The sequence below is a fragment of the Ptychodera flava genome, chromosome 11 (genome assembly GCF_041260155.1).
Source record: "Ptychodera flava strain L36383 chromosome 11, AS_Pfla_20210202, whole genome shotgun sequence".
Classification (NCBI taxonomy): Eukaryota; Metazoa; Hemichordata; class Enteropneusta; family Ptychoderidae; genus Ptychodera; species Ptychodera flava.
The window spans coordinates 28115405-28120713 of record NC_091938.1 but is presented as its reverse complement, the minus strand read 5'-3'; the positions used below and the strand labels follow the sequence as shown (position 1 = coordinate 28120713).

At 33.6% G+C, this 5309-nt stretch overlaps 1 long non-coding RNA gene across 1 annotated transcript; it reads left to right on the top strand.

Annotated features, from left to right (window-relative positions):
• The first annotated feature begins 3251 nt into the window (after window positions 1-3251).
• LOC139143097 (uncharacterized) lies at window positions 3252-5309 on the top strand. Its single transcript, XR_011554527.1, has 4 exons — window positions 3252-3458; window positions 4079-4285; window positions 4637-4729; window positions 5198-5309. It is a non-coding gene; the product is annotated as an uncharacterized lncRNA (long non-coding RNA).

Here is a 5309-nt window from a genome sequence, read left to right as displayed (position 1 = left end):
TCATATGCAGACTACATTGGCAGCCAGTTATGCGTGCTTTTTGTGCATTTCTTTGCGTTAGAAATTAAATATAAATAATCAAATACCACATATTTGGTTAGGAAAATAAAGTGCAAAGACTAGACTTACATAATTTTCCTCATTATATTGCTTAATAGTCGCGCCAGCGGCTTACTGACTACGCATGAGCAGATTTATAATATACTTTGCGAGTAACCGGAAGTGTACCCTACTTTCATGGGCGCCACCATGTTGTTTTTTTGAGTGCTCGTAAATAAACGAATACGAAACGTGCTCGCTATTATTAGCTCACGTGTGTAAACAAGTGGGCTGATGTCATAGCGATGTCTGTCTGTCTGTCCGTGTGTGTGTGTCTGTCTGTCTGTCTGTCTGTCTGTCTGTCTGTCTGTCTGTCTGTCTGTCTGTTTACACGATAACTCAAAAACGCCTGAACGGATTCAAGTCAGATTTAGTACGCAGGTACCATGTGCTACTTGAATGGTTAGTGTGTGTGTGTGTCTGTGTGTCTGTCTGTCTGTCTGTTTACACGATAACTCAAAAAACCTAAACGGATTCAAGTCAAATTTAGTACGCAGGTACCATGTGCTACTTGAAAGAACTGATTAGATTTTGCTTAGTGTGGTTTGCATATTAATGAAGTTATGCAATATCATTTTTTTCCGTACAATGGTTTCCCTATGGAGACGGTAATGACAGTGAAGGCATATATCACGAAATACTGCACAAAATTTCATGAAATTTTTTACAGATGACAATCTAAGAACATTGTGATGATACTGTGAGTGTCATGTCAATTATCTTCTCAATTGCCTATTTAATGAACTTTTGTTATTATTGTCATAACTCTAACATTCCTGCACCAAACCTGATGATACTTGCAACAAATATAGATCTGATATACATCTAATTATACTTAGAAGCATTAGGCAGTGTCAAGTTAATAAATAGCTCATTTGCATATTTTATGAAGGTTTGCAATTAGTCATATAACTCCGATATAACTTCACGGAATGTGATGAAATCTGCTGCAGATACTGATCCGACTGATATCTAACTGTAGTGTAAAGCATTTAGTAGTGTGAAATTAATTAAGGGTTCATTTGCATATTTAATGTACTTTGTAATTAGGTATATAACTCTGAAATTACGGCACCCAAGTCAGTGAAATTGGGTACAGATATTGTTTTCATAAATATCTAACTGTACTGGGAAGCATTTGGCAGTGTCAACAAGTTAACAAATAGGCATTTGCATATTTTATGAAATTAAGTAATTAGTGATATAAATCCAAAATAACTGCACAAAATGTGATGAAATCTGCTGCAGATACTGATCCGACAGATATCTAATTGTGGTGTAGAGCATTTAGTTGTGAGAAGTTAATTAAGTGTTCATTTGCATATTTAATGAGCTTTGTTATTAGTGATATTACTCCAAAATTACAGCGTTAAATTTGATGAAACTTGCTACAGATGTTGATCTGATAAATATCCAATTGTAGTGAGAAGCATTGAGCAGTGTCAAGTTAATAATTAGCTCATTTGCATATTTCATGAAGTCTTATAATTAGTCATATAACTCCGATATAATTTCACCAAATGTGATGAAATCTGCTGCAGATACTGATCCGACTGATATTTAACTGTAGTTTAAAGCATTTAGTAGTGTGAAATTAATTAAGGGTTCATTTGCATATTTAATGTACTATGTAATTAGGTATATAACTCTGAAATTACGGCACCCAAGTCAGTGAAATTGGGTACAAATATTGTTTTGATAAATATCTAATTGTACTGAGAGCATTGGCAGTGTCAAGTTAACAAATAGGCATTTGCATATTTTATGAAATTAGTGATATGACTCCAAAATAACTGCACCAAATGTTATGAAATCTGCTGCAGAAACTGATCCGATAGATATCTAATTGTGGTGTAGAGCATTTAGTTGTGTGAAGTTAATTAAGGGTTCATTTGCATATTTAATGAAATTTGTAATTAGTGATATTACTCCAAAATTAAAGCATTAAATTTGATGACACTTTCTACAGATGTTGATCTGATAAATATCCAATTGTACTGAGAAGCATCGAGCCGTGTCAACTTAATAATTAGCTCATTTGCATATTCCATGAAGTCTTATAATTAGTCATATAACTCCGAAATAACTGCATCCAATGTGATGAACACTGCTGCACATACTGATACGACAGATATCTAACTGTGTTGTAAAGCATTTAGTAGTATAAAGTTAATTAAGGGTTCATTTGCATATTTAATAAACTTTGTAATTAGGTATATAACTCTGAAATTTGGGCACTAAAATTTGGTGAAACGTGCTACAGATATTGATTTGATAAATATTTAATTGTGCTATGAATCATTGAACAGTGTCAAGTTCATGTTGGGTTTATTTGCATATTTAATGAACTTTGTAATAAGTGACATTACTCTAAAATTACAGCATCAAATTAAATAAACGTGCTACAAATGTTGATCTGATGGATATCTAATTGTCCTATAAAGCATTGAGCAGTGTCAAGTTAATTGACAGCTCATTCGCATATTAAAGAAAGTTTTGTAATTAGTGATTAAACTCTGAGAGTACTGTGCGAAGTTTTAAAAAAACGTGCTACATATAGTGATAACATATATCTCATTGTTCTGTGAAGCGTACTACTATTAATAACCTGTTGTAAAACACGTGAGCATATTCAGTTCATATCTGGTATCCTTTACGAATACTAATCATGGATGACATATTAAATGCCAACACCTGGCGCGACACCAAGGGCTGACCCCTATATAATATTATTTTCACACTAATATGTTACCCTTTTTAACAAGTTTTTATTGAAGTCATCGAAAATAGATCACAATGATCTCAATTATGTATACTACAAAAAGTCAATGCAATTATATCGTATGTGTCAGTCGGAAAATCTCGGAGACCATATGCATCCATAAAAATAATAATAATAGAGAATAAATGGAGGTTTTAGAATACCACCCCGTTTCTTGTTGTGCAAAGTCAGTTTGTTCTTTTTGACCGCGATCCAACACTCTGCTTTCTGTATCTTTTGTATTAACCTCTTAAAATCAAATGATCTGATTGTTAATTTTCTAGGTTCGCCAGATAAATATGATGTTTGAGAATCGAACTAAGAAAATTCACCAGTAACTTTAAATCTTTAGAAATATATGCTTACTCGCTTTCTTTAGGTGAGGATATAAACCTCGCCCTTGGTAAACCAGCGTTCCAAAGCACAGACTTTCAAGAACATCGCAAGGCTAGTCTTGGTGTAGATGGTATAATAGACGTTACTCAGATAATAACATGTTCACATACCCATGAAGAATCCGAACCTTGGTTCAAAATTGACCTAGAAAAGTCATATCGAGTACTCAGAATCCATTTATTCAATAGGCAAGATGACTATGGTAAGTTAGGACATTTCTTTCATTCATTTCAAACGATTTGCAAACCGAATAAAGAGAACTCCTCCCCGTCTTTGCCGTGTTTCCATACCTTGAAGTGTCGAAATAATGCAGGGTCTTTGGATACATAAACAACAAGCTCTTTTGCTATATCTGACTTAAGGTAAAATGCACTTTGTGGACAAATAATCGGAGTTGTAATTTTTGCAATTTTTATTTGGCTATCATGTGTGGGGCTAATTTTGAAGCACTTAAAGTAGGAAAATTTAAACCATGCTCTTTTTTCGAAAATCAGAAATATATTTCTCTCAAAGAATTACTAACATAGGGATGGCTGCTACTTTGATTTTTAAGTATCGGTAAATGTCAAAAGGTAATTAGTTTCTCTACTACAAAACCCTGCATGTCAGCCCCTAATTTATATTATTGATTTTGTATGAGAGCGATTGAAGGTTTTCTTGAGGAATGTTTGAACAAAAGTTTAAGTCTCTGGTGCGTACAATCTTAATACTATGACATTCTCTTCAGATCTGTAAATATGAACAAACAGCATTCCGAAAAATGTTTAAATACTCAAAAATACTCAAGTACTAATATGGATTTGTTTTCCTTCTTATTTGAAGATTATCGTATGCTAGGCGCTAGATTGCGTGTAGGAAGAAATGAAAACTACTTACGGAACGCAGTTTGTGGTGAGCCTATAGATGCAAGCAACAGTGGCGAAAATATTGTAAACTGTCAAGGGAAAATGATCGGACGATACGTCAGTGTGGATATACCAAACCGAGTGGAATATTTAAGTGTGTGTGAAATAGAAGTATATGGACAAGGTATACAGTAACGTAATCAAACAATTGCCTGGCACAATAGGAATTTTTTCAGAGACATGATCTAATACTCCAGTAAGATTACATATCAAAATAAAAGTTAACATATTTAGTACCTTTCAATGATCATTAAAACACGATCTTCGTTTACGATTGATACTATACTTTCGGTGAGCAAGTTATGATCAACTGAAAAGGTTATTCTTTGTGAATTTAAAACTTAGATAAAATCGAAATTCTCTTGACATAACATGCGCAACCACACGCTTAAATCTCACTTAGATTTCGACTAAACCTCTCATTCTTTCTTCAGAAGAGTCATATTTTAAGCACTTTGTTATTCCGTAATTCTAGACGTAAGCAATTGCTCAGACGGGTCAAGTGCGTACAACATGTCTGCCCCCCAATGCTGTGCAGGGTATGGAATGAAGAACCAAACATGTGAAGGTATTGAACTCTGTGTTTATAACTCGGGAATCGTAGGCCGCGTCATTATTTCTTAAAATGTGTCATATCATTTTTTTGAGAGTTCATCATTTGAAAAATTTTCTTTCAAAAATATAGTGTTTGATTATCATTTATAAAAAAGGTAAGAATAAAATCCATTTACAAAGGGGAACTTCAAAAAGAAAATCAGTAATTTTGATTCTGTAAGATGAATAGCAAAGATATGTAAGGGAAGATCTACATGACAGACACTTTCTTTCCATTAACTCAGATCAGACGCTTATGAAGCTATTGATTTTGAGGATGTTTAAATATCTTGTGTTCAGTATTCCAAAATGTTTTGTCATAGAGTCAAATTAATTCGTTACCAGACAAAAGGTATACTTCATATTGCAATTTACTGGCACTGACTTAATATTTTAACATTTATGCTAACCATTATCATTTACATTTAATTATACTGCACAGATGTTGATGAATGTTTAGGGCCCGGACACATTTGTAGCCACATGTGCATCAACATACCTGGATCTTTTTATTGCGACTGTGAAAAAGGTTACCAGCTACTTTCAGATCGAAT